This window comes from Ursus arctos, unplaced genomic scaffold, assembly GCF_023065955.2.
Source record: "Ursus arctos isolate Adak ecotype North America unplaced genomic scaffold, UrsArc2.0 scaffold_4, whole genome shotgun sequence".
In the NCBI taxonomy this organism is placed as follows: Eukaryota; Metazoa; Chordata; class Mammalia; order Carnivora; family Ursidae; genus Ursus; species Ursus arctos.
Genome location: NW_026623056.1, coordinates 66,689,420 through 66,707,339, shown reverse-complemented (window position 1 = coordinate 66,707,339; position 17,920 = coordinate 66,689,420).

Genomic DNA, 17,920 nt, shown 5'->3' with positions numbered 1-17,920 from the left:
TTATAAATTATATAAAAATGTAAATTTGAGGATTTCAAATGTATGAATCATATTGAACTTTTTTATCCTTCCAAAAGATCATTTTGCATTCCCTACTTTGTAGACCACTAGGATAGATTCCTTAGCATTCACAGTATGCCTTGTAGCAGGAAAGGCATACTAATCATGGGTGAACATAAAAAATGGTTCACTTCTGAAATTTGCTACACTGTGCTTTGAAATCTGGAGACTAATCTCCAGGAGATGGAGGTGGTTCTACATGTGTATATCATATTAAATTTTTCTTAACCCGATGTCATTTAACTGATTTGCTGTATTTTTAGAGCTGCTGAATGCTGTTGACTGGTTGGAACCTCTCTAGATACTATCTCTGTAGCTTGAATTGTATACATATCAAAAGTCAATCTTGTTTGCTCTTCCCAAAATAGAGTTTAACTCTTGTACATTAAGCTCGGATATAATCTTCCTAATTTGCTTCTGGATCAGTGAAACTAGGGAACACCGGATAGAGTACTTACCCTGAAAAGAGTTTTTAAATACTTGTTCAGCATCATTTTGTTGCCCATAAAGAAATTACTAACAAACATTATAGAATGGTTGAGTTTACCGCGTATGTTGGATATTCACCACATGGTAAAATTTCCTCCTGCTCACACTTGTCACCAATGTAGAGATGGAAAAGTGTTTGTGACCCTGGAATAAAGAATAAACAGTTTTACACTATATTGACTACCAAAGTGAAGTTGAAGAGGCTGATAATTAGAAAAGTCTTGTTGAAATAATCTTTAATTTCATGAATATTTTTTTATTGTAATGCCAGATAACATAAACACCCAACATATCAGAATGTTTAAGAAAAGAGTAAGTCCCTTTTCATGTATTCTTAGTTCTGTGGTTTGTTTTTCCATACTGATAGAAGTAGGAGACTAAATAAACAAAGCGGAAGTAGGTTTGGGGATTAAAAAGTGTCCAAGAAAGTAGATTTTCAAAAATGAAGTTCAAATGACTGAAAGATTGAAAAACCCAGGGTAGTATGATGTTTCAGATGATTCACACTTTAAATATAATTTTATATCATTTTTAAAAAGAATGTTTCAATTTTAGGTTTGTAATTAATTTCTTGTAATAAATTAGCCCAATCTTTTAATTAAAATTTATTTTTATTCTTAACATCTGAAAATTTCACAGTGAAAAATTTTAAATGTGGCAGAAAAAATGATGATTTGAACAAATGGTTTTATGATGATGTCATTTAAATTTTAAAGATTACTGAAATGTGATGGTCATATTTCTTGCATTCAATGTTATTTTGTTAATGAGGTTTGCAAACAGCATGGACCACTCAAAATTAAATCATTCGAAAATATTTATATTTGCAATATATATTTTTATTTCCAGTATTTAAAAAATATTTAGATAAAGACATTTCCAAAAAATATATTAGAGCATTTTTTTTTAAGTAGGCTCCAAGCCCAGCATGGAGCCCAACATGAGGCTTGAACTCACAACCCTGAGATCAAGACCTGAGCTGAGATCAAGAGTCAGACTCTTAACTGACTGAGCTACCCAAGCACCCCTAGAGCATTTTTATTAGAGATAAATTTTTACAAATTTGTACAATACCTCTTGTATCATTCATAATGGGCTAAGTTGTGTTGTTGTAATAACCAAATACAAAATTTGAGTGGCTTAAGACCTAGAAAGATAATTTACCTCTCATGCAAAATCCACACTAGTCCCAGATGCCTCTCTAGGGAGACTATGCTCCGTATTGTCACTCAGGGTTCCAGCTGCCTCAGTAAATCATGTAACAGGGTGACACAATGGGGACTAATTCAAAGCTTTTCAGTGCCTCATACTGAAATTGACATGCGTTACCTCACCACACAGCCCGTTGCATCTGTAATGCGGACTAGTCTCATAGCCTCTTCCAGTTGCAGAGGGGAATGAGAAATGGGGTCTCCTTGTGCCTGAAAGAGGAGGAGAACAGAATATCAGTGAATGCTAATCATGTCTACTCACATGTGCACAAACATGGCATTATTTGTTCTTGCTTCTGCAGTTTATAGAAAAGGAGTATATCACTTCTTTTGATATATATATATATTTTCTTTTTTAAATGCATTGTCTCTACCACCCAGTGCTTCTGGACCAAAAATTGGATAACACATTTCTCTTAAATTATACTAATTTAACAATATTTATTTATTGTAAAAATAATGAAAAAAAAAACCCCACCTCTGATCTAAAGAAGACATTGTACTTTTCCTAGAAAAAAAATCATATATAGCTATTTAATCATTAATTTCCAAGAGTGTCCCACATTTGCCATCTGTGAAATTTATAATGGTGGAAGATTTCATCAAACCATGACCTAAGGTTTTATCCTTAGAAATTATTTGAAGATTTCTGGGCATAACCAGCAGCTGTTTCTCCGCCAGCAGTGGCTCCAGGTAAATGGGGCACAATAATGGTAATTTCCCACTCTGTAAAGAGCTTATAATTCTTTTAAGCACTTTGAGGCCAGTGAAAGACACTTTATAGATCGATATGTTACTATAATACCATAAGTGTTTGGCCTTTCTGAATCATTAGATTCAATCTGCATTGCTTGAAAGTCAAAATAATGAAAGCGTAAAGGGAAGATCATTTGACTAAGCAAAAAAAATTTTTTTTTCTGTAGGTGATAAGGTGTAAGAATGATAGAGAGATGAGAGGGGATCGTTGACCAAATAGAAAGAGCTCCTCTCATCTACGAGAAGGTTGTAAGATGATGAGCGAGAAAGAGGAGTCCCTGTTTAAAATTTTCCTTTGAGAACTCATATCTTCACAATATTTCTCCTTCGTTCCGATAGATTTATGTTGATGCTGTTGAAATTATTTAGAGGGAAGAAGCTGTTTTATTTTGTTTTGTTGTCTACACAATTCTGATGCAGCTGAGAATATAAATCAAAACGTAGCAAAAGTTGGCTTGGCTCAATATTCCCCTCAACTTCCCAGTCTCTGTTAGGAGAATATTTTATTGTTATCCTATCAAACCTAAGAAATCTTTATTTTTTTATTTTTTTTTTTTAAAGATTTTATTTATTTATTCAACAGAGATAGAGATAGCCAGCGAGAGAGGGAACACAAGCAAGGGGAGTGGGAGAGGAAGAAGCAGGCTCACCGCGGAGGAGCCTGACGTGGGGCTCGATCCCATAACGCCGGGATCACGCCCTGAGCCGAAGGCAGACGCTTAACCGCTGTGCCACCCAGGCGCCCCAGAAATCTTTATTTTTTAAATTGTTTTTCTCTTCCAGCTTTTTTTCTTAGTATCATAAATTTAAATAAACATTTTTAGTTGGTAAAGAGACCTCTAACAAGTCACAGGTATTCAGTTTGGCACCTTTAGTTCTCTAAAAGAGAAAATTAGTGTAATTGTCCCTTAACAAAATAAGCTTATGCTGGACCAAATGTACTCAAAAGAATGTAAATATGGTAGGTTATTAATGATTGGATTAGAAAAAAACTTTTATGATCAAATTAATTTAAATTTAATTTACTTAGGTTTTGACCTGAGTAAAGTTACAAAGTTTTCTTAACTGATTGGCTTATCATAATCTTTAAGAAAGAGCTAAGATATGCAATATTTCACAAGTTTATTTCAGTGCTGAATGCTTTTATTGTGAAAGATCTCATGTTATCATTTCTTAATATATTGGAAAACCATGCCTTAGACATTTAGTCCTATCCAGCCTTGTCATTTTTCAAAATTGAAACTGGAATTTGTCTGGCACTGAACTAGATGCTTTGCATTTTTTATTTTATCCAACACATACATAACAGTAGGCGGTACAAAAATTAAAGCATCGTAGGGAAGAGAGATACTTGTTTTTTATTCTTTGTTTCATAACTGTTTTTCATATAGCATCAGTGTTATATATTCAGTAAAATTCATAATTTTCATGCTGTTCTTTACCTTGAAGAAAAAGAAAATAATAATATGTATTTACATTTGGTCTTCATTCCAATTCCTGGGACTCAATGTATAGATAGTAATTTAAAAACCAATTATCCCTTGTAGATTTGTATATTAATGAAATTAGACAAAGTTTATTATCTTTCTCCTACAGTAATCCTAGTAAATGTTATTCATTACTATAATCTTAAAATGAGATTGGAAATTTCTGTACTTTTAATGACTAGTTGTCCTTGTCATTCACATTCCTTTCAGAGGAAGGAGAATAAATGAAAAACAAAAAAACAAGGTAAGCTCAAACACACGTGGCATGCACATAGACAGGAGTGATATGATTCTAATATGCTAGTGTCCATGTTGACTCATAAATTCATTAGAGAAATGAATATTGGTTTTTATTTGTCTTCATGTCATGTCTGACTGTGGGGTACATTATACCAGTGCTATTTTGGATTGATTGCTGACAGCAGCGTCATTCATTATGCATGTGAAGAATGAAGTCCCAGAGACATAATTTTTTCAGTTTGACTCCATGAATATACAAAAAGGTTGGGATTTCTTTGTGCTAGTAATCAGACAATAAATGTCTCATTACCATGTTTAGACTACGTACAAGCTATAAGCATTTGTGGCGTATTGGATAGTTATCAATGTCTTCCTTTTGAGTTTCGCTATAAGAAAATGTGTGATTCAGTAAATGGAGTAGTACCTAGTATTAGGCATTCCAATCTTGCCAACTGCAACGTTAGAATTATTACATTGTTAATGTGGTGATGGATAAATGTCACATCTGCAGGGAAGATAAAATCCAATTAAACTAGAAAGAGTTATGTACTCACTAGGCGGCTTCTGACAAACACAGGTAGAAATTTCACAATGCTCTGTTGCTCCGTTCATGTTTTCTTATTGTTCTAATTACACCATCAGTCATGGTTCATTCCAGTGTATATGCTGTGGAAGTAGAACACTGTTTAAAAATCAGGGATGGCTGTTAATCACTGAGTATTAACAAACAGAGAATAATGTGTCAAAAATGAGATACAAGTATCAAAAGATGCTTGACTTTAGTGACTCAGAAACATGGACTAGGTGTCTTGAAGCTCTATCTTTAATGACACTGGTCAGTTTTCAGTTACCAGTTGGCATATGAGTCACATTTTGGGGGCATGTTAAGTGCATTTTCATACAGATTTAAAAGAGGTCATAATTTTGCTGAGTTATGACACAATATTGAACAAGTTAAATATTCGTAATATGGGGCTGGTGCTTTATGCATAATTTTTGTGAGTGAAGTAAAATTGTTCTTGTGTTAGAGCTCAAAATCTCTAAATATTCCTAAACTTATATCTAACTTTGTTATTATTCATGTATCAAAACATTTATCTATTTTTAAAAATCTTCTTATTGTTTTTGTGTTGTTTGGGACACTCAGATGTATTCGGGTATGATGCAGTATGGAGAATAGTGCTTTACTCAAATATGCCTCTCAATACAGTGTGGACAAAATGTGACCTATTCTGCATATCCTAGTGTCACTTATGAAATATGTTTTAAAATCTCAACAGTATAATGTTCATCAGAAAGCAGAACAATACAGGGCAACCCCCCCAAAAAAAACCATGTATTAAAGTACATCTGTCTATGTGTCTTTCTATCCATCTATTACTGAGTCGTTTAAAAATACCGAATTTATATGCAACCTTTCTGAAAGATGTGGAATAGTGACTTGCATCTTTTTTCTACAGATGTTATGGTAATTTTTCTAGCCTTCATTCAGTCCTAGTAGTCACACTGTATTACACCGAGTAGCAAATTGGTACTACTTGACATTGGTACTAAATGTCATTGGTACCAAGTAGCAAATTGGTGCTAAGTTACATAGGAAAAATCACTAATGTAATATGACTTCCATGTGTTCTGTTGATCAAATTTGAGCAGCTACAAATAGACAACAGTATTGGAATTCATCCTGTGGTTAATAAATAAAGGATAATTAATAAAGAGCAAGGGAAAACCTTACCATATGCCCACTCAGTAGTTTTATTATGAATGCCTTTCAATCAGCCATTACCAGTAAATGATTAACTAAATTCAGTTTTCTCACCTGTAACTTGGCAATAACAATAACTCCTTCAAATGTATGGCTTATTTAACAAATAAACAACAACAACAACAAAAACCTAGAAGGTACATCAAACTTTTTTGTAACCTGAGAAGAACTATTACTATTAAGCAGAATGAGAAAATTTAGAAAGGTTATGTTGTTGGCCTTATGTTTATGCTTATTTTTGTGCATAAATTGTAAACCATATTTATGAAAAATACTAAAAGCTTTATGTCAGTGATGTAGTGAATCATTTTCCCCAAGGTATAAATTACAAAAACTTACCAGAAAAAAAAAATAAGGAAACTCTAATAAACCTATAAATAGTTAAACATCAGAAAACCTATCAATTTAAATCATTATATTAATATATTCCAAAGAAAAAGAAACATAGGATCATGTCAAAATATGTTGAAACTTGCAAGTTCATAGTAAATATTGTAGTCAAAATTCTTTGTGAATGTAGGCTGGGCTTAGTGACTCTCTTCTAATGGACCGAATATGGAGAGGTGATGCTTTGTGTCTCCCAAGGGTAAGTCACAGAAAGGATAGCTTTCTTCTGGCTCTCTTTCTTGGGTTGCTTGTACTAGGACAAACTTGTACTAGGACAACCCTGCTAACATGTTGCAAAGATACTCAAGCATTCATGAAGAGTGACCAATGTGGATAGGAATTGAATCCTTCCATAACCATGAGCATCAGCTTGCTAACCGTGTGAGTGAGCCACCTTGAAAGCAAATCCCCTAGTCTGTGGGTGACTATAACCCTGGCCAACATCTTGACCTCGGTGAGAGACCCTGAGCCAGAAATGCACAACTGAGCCATTCCCAAAGTCCTAGCCTCCACAAAATGTGAGATAAGAAATGTTTATTGTTGCCTTAAACCACTAAATTCTAGAGTAATCTGTCATACAGCTATAGATTACTCACAAGAAAAAATCAAGACAAATTAAACTCTAGGGATTAAGATTATGACAGCTGTAGATTGATAAATAGACCCGTGGAATAGAATAAACAATCCAAAAGCAAACCCATGCATCAGTAAAATCTGATCTATGGCAGAATTACTGCCATTTTAAAACAATAAGGAAATAATTAAGAAAATCTGATGGAAAAAAATATAGGATTCTGGCATCATATCATGTATTAAAATATCTGGTAGCTTTAAGATTTAAAGGTTAATAAAATGAAGCTTTAAAATTTTAGGAAAATTGTAAAAAAAAAAGCTTCCTGGGTTTGGTATAGGGAAGAAATTCATAAATAAGATGGTATTTATAAAAGTGTTATTTAAATGAGTTTTAAAATTATTTGAAATATTTTAGGATAATTCCATTTCAAATTATTTAAAACTTTTGATAGAGTCTTATAGCTGACAATGAAATTTACTAGCTAATTTTTTGAGAAACAAGGTGGACCTAGTAGATAATGGAGAATTTGTAAAGTAAATAAATTTATAATTTTTGTCCCAAGTTCTAAATCTTTATTTTGTTTAATGTTTCTTTTCATACCCTGTGGTATGTTTGTGCCACCCTAGTTGCCTACAAGCCTTTCTGTTTAAAAATAACAGAGAATAAGAGCAAAAATTCAGTAAGTAAGCACTGAAAGGAGACAGACTCAATCCCTTCTGATTTTTCACTTCTTTATCTAATCCTCTTCCACCAACAACTTCAATCACATCTAGACTCTGGAGTGCAGACATCGTATCCGTCCTTTTTTATTAGTCTAGATGTGACCCAAATAGCTTTTTTTATTTTTGTTTTCTCAGTTTAGCTGAAGCCGCTTGGAATTTCTCAAAGTGACTTTATTAATATTTAATCAATACTAGGGAAATCAAGAATAGACATATAAGTATAATGCTAAAGTATACTAATAAATATTTGCAAAATATTGATTTTTCATTCGAACATGGCTAGATGTTAGGTTCTAATGTTCAGTCCCAGCTTCAGCCTTACTGACCTGAGTCCTTTCCTCTCAATTCCTGTTTTGATGTGGAACAGTGTAAAACAGGGATATGCAACTTATTTTTTGACATTTGACATGATAGCAAAACTCAGTATGCATACACACATACATGTACACACATGCATATATGTGTGTATGACTAAAATTAAATTTCACAAAATAATGTTGGGCATTTGAGAGTGCATTTAGATTTTTTTAATGCTGATGAAAACATATTAAATTTATTCCATGATACAAATGTGGATCACAAAGATCAGCAATTTTATTTTAAATAAATAGTATGAGAAATAATAGACAAGTAACTAGAGCACATCACAGGTAGTAAAAGTAAATATTGTTTGTTTCTTGCAGTTCTATTTTACATATAATTTTATATGTAAGTATGTCTGAATATATTTTATACTACACTGTGATATAAATGCTATCTGTCATTGTCAGAAAAGTTTGAAAGCTACTAATTAAATTTCCCTCCAAAGAAGGTCCTTCACCTTTTATTTCTATAATTTTTTGGCTGTTCTTTATATCCCCATTCTTTGCCCCTCCTTTCTCTTTGGACCAAGTTTGTGTTACCTGGTTTAAGCAAATTAGCTAATTCGGCCTTGACATTCAGCTTTAGAGTCTACGGGTCCAGTCTGGCTAGTTCATGAGTATGCTTTCCTGCCAGTCAGCACTGCACATGGGTCTCCTCTATTTATGACAGCAGGAAAGTGGAGGCTTATCATCAGAACGGCGTGGCCCATTGCCAAGGCTGCTCCAGCTGGGAAATCAATGAGAGCAGCTGAGGCCCAAGAGTATAGGTAGGGCCAAGTGGTATAAAATGATACAAGATCTGGGTAGGATCTGTCTACTCCTGTACACTCCAATCTGCTTGCATCCTTTTATAGTATTTGAATCTCATATGAGGACAAGATATCTTCATTTCTTCCCTAAAATGAGGACAATTTCAATCCTTAAATGTAGTGGACATTTATAATCTCTTAAAAAGACTGAAACAGGGTTTGCAAAGACTGAAAGAGTTTTTATGCTGCAGCTAATCCTAGGTTTGTCATTGGCATTCATCATCACTCACCTCCATCACCCATTTCAGATTCCCCAAATCCCATGCTGGAAGTTCTGATAATCTGGGTTCTATGCCTAGGGTGTGGGGGCATCCATGATCTCAACTTTATTCCTGAGTAGTCTGAGCCTGTGGTTGCCTTTTCCTGGCTGGACGGTGACTGTTGCCATTTTTCTTTTACAGTTATCACTGAGTACAGAAGCACCAAGGGTTGCCTCTGTGCATGCTCTGGGTTCTGGACACCTTCCCCCGCACCCCCATTATGACATGACAGCCAAAGATCTGCATTCAGTTGCCTCATCCAATATAGCAACTCCTTTCTTTTTTTTTCTTCCAGTTTTATTGAGATATAATTGGCATACAACAGTGTTTAAGGTGAATAGCACGATGGATGGACAGATGTGTATACTGCAAAATAATTACCATAGTAAGTTCACTTAACAACCATTATCTCATATAGTTATACGATTTTTTCCTTGTGATGAGAACTTTCAGGATTTATTCTTTTAGCACCTTTCAAATATATTCACTCTTTTTGTTGTTGTTGTTGGTCTGTGGCTCTCCTGTCATGAGGAGACCCAAATGGCTAGGTGGTAGTTGAAATCTCCACCTTACTATGGAAATTAGTAGTAGAACCCTTACTGTGAGCCTTAGTGGAGACAACCTTCTCAGTATTTGTCCAACTAACCTTTGTGTGTTAAGTCACCTAAAATCATAGTTGTTTGTTAACGTGTTAGCAATGATTAAATGGGACAGAAGTATTTGGGGATGAGGGAGAGAGAGAAGCAGACAAAGAGAGAAAGAAAATAATGGGAGCTGGAAAGAGAAATAGGCTTTGACAGAAGACATGCAAGTGGGTTCTGATCATAGTTCAAATACTTTTCACAGTCTGAGGTTCCCCACATGTCCCAGTCTGATTACAAGTACAGACTCAAGAGTTGTGATTATCCCAAGTGTTAATAGGAATGCTTCCTTGGAGAAAAGCTAAAAGATTTTGGTATCCAGAATTTCTTTCACATTCAGAAGTTATTGATGTCATACATGGGGATGTCAGATGAGTGGTATATTCAGTCTGAGAAACACCAGAAGGGAATACTCCTAAAGATACACGTTGTTGACCTGAAAACAGGGCTTTTGTCATCAGCATTTGTAAGAAACAGATAAGACCGCTCCAGGGACTAGGCTTACACTGCCAAATCAATGGACCTTGGCTTTCTTTGTCTTTTCTTTAATTCTGCTCTAAAGGATTGAAGCCACTCTATCTCCAGCAACCACTCCTAAACACACTCTCAAAAATACTACCATTTAGTTTTTTTTGTTTTTTAATCTCAGTAGGTGTCTATGGTCCATTAGAATCATCTTGAAAGAGAACTTTTCATTTAAGAATTTTAAATGACAGCAATATAAGCTCCTTTACAGTTTCCCTAGTGGAAATGAATGAACCATTAGAAACACAATTGCCTTACTACTATTTCTAGGAGAGAAATATTAATTTCCAAGGATAGATCAAATAGATCTCCCAGTTTAAGCAGGGAAAGTAGTATACAATCATATATTCAAAAATATATATATACATATTTTTTCCTGTAATCTTCTTTGGGGTCTTTGCACTTGCTGTTTCTGTTTGGAATATTATTTTAAAATTTTTTTGCAAATTTTGAAAAATTTTATATTAAATTTAAATTACATTTTTAAAAATTATTGTATTCTTTAAATCCTTCAGATTTTCCAACTATTACTCCTGAAGAGATTATTCTTTAACTACCATAGATAAACAATCTCTTCTATCAATCTCTGCATAATACCAAATATTATTTTCTTCATGATTTGTATGAGTATCTAAACCTATCTTTATTCATTGGTTCATTCATTTTCTTATGTGGGTATAGGCTTTCTCAAATGGAAAATAAACTTATCAAGGGAAGGTATTCTATTGGGTTGGTATACAAATATATGAATTTCTAGTGCCTAGATTACTGTTTGGCTTACAGAGGAACACAATCACTATTTAATATATGGATCATGATTTTTATAGTTTGTGTTGAAACAAAGGACCCTGAAGATACAGAACATCTAAAAGGGATGTTTCCCCTTTTTATCAGTTGCTATCCAGATATATTAAAACATGTTCCTATTGGAGGGATTTATGTTAGTCAAGAGTATATATGAACAGATACATAAGTTTTGAGTTATGATAAAATGCACATTTCATATTTTATTATTTGACCATTAAGATGAATACAGTGAAATATTGCAAACATTACAAAATAGTGAATAATAAAAATAGTTTACATTAGGATTTGAAATTAATTATAGGATCTGGGATGAGGCATGTATACTCACTTACCCCATACTCTATTGTATTTTGCTTTCTTGAGTTTTTTATTTATTACTGAGATGTTGGATAATTATTTCAGAAAAATGATGGTTGATAGGAAGAAATTATTTGAAATATTAAAATTGTGTCAGATCATCCACAAAGTGGATAATCTACAGGTAGATAATTGAGAGTTGTTTCAAGATAAAGGCCTCTAATTTTGATGGGGTTTTTGAGAAAGGAACACCCGTGATACTCATCAGGTTGAAGGACCTTCATTTTAATATAATTTCTGTATACTATCATATTTTTCCAGTCCATTTCACAAGAAAAGTATCCACTATTATAAAGATATATTGTTTGCATGGCTTGGTTCATCACTGTCACACTATTAACCTTCGAGTATTGTAAAGACCATTGCCAGACTAAGAGAGATTAAAATTAAGACATTTTAATTATTCTTGTTACTTTTGGCACATAAAGTAGGTAAGGTGCTTTAGTTTGACAAGGAAAAAAAATTGTCTTTTGTTTTTTCCATTACATATTTTCTCCTTTGCTCCCTCTCCTCCTCATGACCCCTATTCCACTAAAATAAACTAGATAAAACATAGAAAATGTTCCCTAAAAAATTCTTAGAACAAGCTACACAGACTATATGCACAATAATGATGCTGAATGACTGACTAGCTCTTAGAATACCAGAATGTATAACTACATATGACATCACACATCTTTATCTTAACCTGTTAGAAAATTATATTCTGACCTAGCATTTATAATGTTAATTCACATTTGTTGTCAGAATGAAATACTAAAGCCTGTTTGGCCATTTCCATCACCTTATTTTATAAACTAAATTAATTATTAATTTAAGCCATGGTAATACCAATATTAATTTTATTGTAAGTGGTACATATCACTTTCAGAATAAAGTGAGTTATCACTCAGAAAGTACAGGCTTTCAGGGAGACCAAGCACACTAATTGTTTCATTCAGTAGAAGAACCATATGCAATGCTTTTCTTTTCTTTTCTTTTCCTTTTTTCTCTTTCTTTCTTTCTTTCTTTCTTTCTTTCTTTCTTTCTTTCTTTCTTTTAATGTTATATGGGAACTAAATGTTTGCAGAGGGGAAAAATAATATGAGTAATATTGTGCAAGTAAACACTAGTTGCTTATAAATATTATTATCTGATATTGAGTGTCTTTATTTATATCACATTATGGTGTTTTTCATATAAGTTTCTACTACTTTTTGGTGCCCCCTCATTCGTTATTAGAAAGTACAGCCTGGCTCTCAACATGCTCCATCTCTGGCCTGTGTGTCTTATATATGCAGGTCATATTACCAACACTCAGTTTTGTACATTCAGAACATTGGGGACCCTCTGTCATAACTAATCTTTAGATATATGAGAAGCTTTTCACTGCTCCATCAGCCATTAAATTCATAACACTGTGCTACTATCATCATTCACTATCATGAAATAAAATTTGCTTTAATATTAAGTTTTATGTATGTATAGATACGAATTTGTTTCTGTTGAGAAAACAGCCATTATGGTAAGATGTCATGATAGCATTTTAAACGATAAAAGGAAAAGTAGCTATGAACAAGTTTTATGATAGCTGCAAAACAGTGTGATACCCTCTACAGCTGTGTGCAATAAAAAGGACCAGAATGGGGAAATATTCTTTATGATCATCTCCAGCAAGGTATAAATATCAAGAGAGAACTTTTGTGGGATATCCAGAGCCTACATAACCATTTGCTTACAGGCCATTGGATGGTGAAGGGAAATAAGGAAACAATTGACTTACCTTTTACGTTTGAAACTAACTTAATGATGCAAACATTATTGATTGTTTTCCAGTTATATTATGTGACAACCATATCTGATTATTGCTCCCAAAATAATTGTATAAAATACGTTCTGTACAGAAAACTTAAAAAAGTAAAATATACCAACATTGAAATATTGATAACTTAAGTCAATATTTTTCTCCATGTTTTTTCTCTACCTTTTAAAGATGTATCAAACAGCAGTGCCTGGGTGGCTCAGTTGATTAAGTGTCTGACCCTTGATTTTGGCTCAGATTATGATCTCAGGGTCATGAGCTCTAGCTCCCCATTGGGCTCCATTCTCAGTGGGGAGTCTACTTGAGATTCTCTCTCCCTCTGCTCCTCCCCCTGCTTGCATGAGCTCTCTCTCTCTCAAATAAATAAATATTTAAAATAAAAATAAAAACATATCGAACAATAAAATACAGATTAAGAAATATGGCAGAGACAATATCCTCATGAAATGCTCCATATGCTCTCCTATATTCCTAATTCTCCTTGGAGGTAAGGTCAGAACCATGGGACTAGTTCTGGCTAAGGCCTGTACAAAGTAATAGGTGCCACTTCTCAGCCAGACAAGTTAGGAGCTAGTGTGCTTTATCCATTCCTCAATTCCCTTGTCAGGTGACCCTGAAAGCCACATGTTCTATTTGGTTAATGTCTTTCCAAGGAGAAAGGACACCTGTCATGGGTTGGGTTAGTATAGGTTATTTAGAAGAAAAAGAAAACAACCTCATTTTTGTATTAAAATACTAAAATGTCATGACAGTATCCTCACTAGAAATGGATAAAGACTTGTGGCATAGATTAATACTAATACCGCCTGCTAGAGTCTTGTCTAAGCTAAGTGCATGTTGCTTTTAAGTGTTCATGTAGACTCTGTGTTTCCTCTGTGGTTGAGCATTCCATAGCAATATATTATGGTGTCAAAAGTATTCTCTTAAAATATAAATTTTATTTCAAATACGAGCTTAACTCAAAAAGGAATAGCCAGCTATGACCGACAATTTCTTGCAGTCAGAAATAACATAGCAACAGTCATTTACAAAAGCCTCTGACGTGCCCAGCTTTACATTGAAATTGCTACTTAAATTATTTCATTTAATCTTCTAAACAGCTTTTTGATACAGAAACTATTATTATCCTCATTTTAGACATGAGGACACAGAGCCTGTAACAGGTTAAGTAAATTCTCCAAGGCTACATTAAAAAGCAGCTGGCAAGGTGAGGATTCAGATACAGAGAGACTGTCATCACTTTAATACACTGTACTTGACACTGGAAACAATAAAGGTATACTTTATTTGAACACATAATTAGCCTATTCTTTTCCTGTTTACTCCAATATTGAAAACAAGTAACAACTATCAAGGAGTGCAAGAGCAAGGGGATTCACTTGCTCAACCTACTCATCCTCCTCCCCTTCCTAGCCACACATTTGGAAAGACTTCTGAAACCTTTCTCTCTCTGCTTTTTTTAGTGTCCTACCCAGTCCTCACTCTTCTCCAGTTTGGCTTTGTCCTCATCATTTAGCCACGACTGTCCTGCTAAGTTCAATGATAACCACATCTCTTTATTTCTCAGCAGCGTTTATAGTGTGAATCACTCCCTCTTTCTTGAAAATCTTTTTTTCCTTGTTGACAGCACATGAGCCTGAGTTTTCTGTCCCTTGTTCCCATTTTTCAAAGTATTTAGGTTAGACCTGTTCTATTTAGCCATTCAGGGTTGGAGTTCCTCAAGACTCATTCCTGAACCTTTTTTCTCACTGTCTGCTATCTAACTGGACAATCTTACTGAACCTACAGCTTCAGTTGTCGTCCTCCATTGTTCTCTTTAGCACATTCTCTCAACCACAATATTAAATTTTCCACTCAATATTTCCTCTTTATATATAAAAGAAATCTCACACTCATCACATCCCAGGCAGAGCCGAACTATGTCTTTCCTCATAAATGGCTATCACTTTTTATCCTGTTGCATACACCTGAAATCCAGGAGTCATTTTTGATTCACCTCTCACTTACTCTCCTATGCCACAGTCAAACCATCACCATCTGTTTTTATGTTATCACAGAATACATCTCAAATAGGTCTACTCTCAGTCTTCATCAACCTAACTGAACACAATAACAATGGTGATGATAATACTGATGATGATAATAAATAATAACTGCTAACATTTATTAACTTATTGAGGTTTTTTTTCAGATTTATTTATTTGAGAGAAAGAGTGAGCACATATGAGTGGGGGGGGGGCAGAGGGAGAGAATCCTCAAGCAGATTCCCGACTAAACTCAGAGCCTTATGCAGGGCTCTATCCCACGACCCACGAGACCATGACCTGAGCTGAAACCAAGGGCTGGACTCTTAACCGACCGAGCCACCCAGGCACTCCGACTTATTGAGTTCTTAATGTATGTCAGGCACTGTAAGATTTGTACTGCAGTAGGTTACTAGCATGAATTTTCATAGGCACACTAGTAATTCTTCAATTCGTTCTCCACACTAAAATCAGAATAATAAGATAATGAGTAAGTGTTGTTATCACACTGCTCTCAAACCCACCTAATGAGTCCCAAGTGCTATTAGAATACATACAAAATCTATTATATGTCTGGCAAGGCTTGTAACACTTCACTCCTCCTCACCTCTCTTGAGCCTTGACTCATACACCACCCCCTATCATCCCTTCGCATTATGCTCTGTCTCATTTTCTTTAAATTCCCCAAATACGTAATTCTTTGTGGAAGTATAATGCTTATTCTTTGTGAAAGTAAAATGACTATTCCCACTGACTCAACTTAATTGACTCCTAATCATCTTTGAGATTCTCTCGTTAGTCCTCTGTCAACCTCCTATGGTCCATGACTGGAACTAGATCCATATGCTTCCATTATTTTCTTTCTAATTACCTCACTGGTTTAATGAGAATGTGTGATTAATTTTATCTTTCTCCACTAGATAGTAAGGTTCATGTGACCAGGATGTTTGACTGTTTCTGTTCACCTTTTTCACAGATATCAGGGTTCAGTGCGCACCTATTAGATGAATGAATAAAGGAAGGAATGAAGGAAAATACATTATCTTGCAAGCTAACCTAAACTCCTCACCTTTGCTTGCCGCTCTCTCTACACTCAAATCCAGTGAGATGTCGAGGCTGCAGGTCCCATTAATTATATCTTTTAGATCTTCTCCATTCCATTGTCTTGTGTTCAAGTCCTCATCATATTTCTCTGGATTTCTGTAATAACTTGTACTGTGGCTCCTTAGATTTTGCTGTTTTACCATTCATATCACAATTAAGGTGATTTCCCTAAAACATGGCTCAGATTTAAAATCGTTAGATGTATATTATTTCAGCTATCTAATGCTATATAACAAACCTCCCCAGAAGTTAAAGACTCAAAACATAGATTTATTATTATCTCTCATGACCCTGTGGGTTGACAAGTCTCAGCTAGACAATTCTTACTTGGGGTACTTTACAGGACTATATCTTGGCCAGGATTAGTCATCTGAAGTCTCCAGTTGGCCAGACAACCCAAAGTGGCTCACCGTGTGACTGGCCACTGTGGCTGAGAGCTTAGCTTGGGCTTTTGACTGCTTCCCCTATAGTGGCCTCTCCTTGTGGTTTCTCATACTGTAGTTGTTGGTTTCTAGAAGCAGCACACCAAGAGCTAGCTCTCCAAGAGAACTAGGTAGAAGCCATAAGACTTCTTTACAACCCAGCCTTGGAAGAAACATGGCAGCACTTTCACTGCATTCTTTTGGTTAAAAGTGAGTCACTTGATTACCTCATATTAAAAAGATTGATAGAAGAGTACAAACACTGGGAGGAATGGTTCTCTTGTGGGCCATCTTTGGAGACTGCTACAATCTCCATAGCTTCACATAATATGCACCAGTGACACTTCATAATCTTGCACTTGCCTACATCTCTAGTCTTACCCTCTACTCCTTTCCCAAACCCATTTGTTTATGCATACTCTCTACTGAGTGAATTTAGTTTCCAGAATACAATAAGCATGCAATTCTATGCAACCATGCATCCTCGTATGTTATTTTTGAAGATGTTTGTTTTTTATTTGCTAGTTTTATCTAACTTTGACTAATTGTTTAGATACAAATAAAGTTCTTACCCTTTAGGAGAAGCCTCTCTGACACTCCTCTAGATGTTTTATATTCCCATGGCAACCTGTGTCTACTTGTATCCTCCAATACTGTAAATATTTAAAGTTACTTAAGGACATCAGTCATCTATTAGCCAATTTTATTTGAAGAGGTCATGGCAGGTAGGAGGGCAACCAATAAATTCTTGTGGATAATTAGAAGCACTCAGTTTTACTCCTATGCTATGCACATTTTTTTAAAGCTGCTTATGGTAGGTTTAATTTTCAGTTTTTTTCAGTAAATGTATCACTTCACTATATGAGCATATTTCTCTTAGAATGGCTCAACAGTAAGCTTTTAATTGTTCATAAAATGCAAGGGAAACCTGATAACTATTAGTAACATACAGCACTCGTTGCCTGCTATGCAAGTTATTCTGTGTAATTCAAATAAAGATGTTCATAACTAAAAGCTATGATTCTTCACATGGTTTTTATGAAACTCCACACCATTACATACAAAAGAGAACTTTTGCATAATTTTCAAAAATTCTTCAATCTATTTTTTTAATACA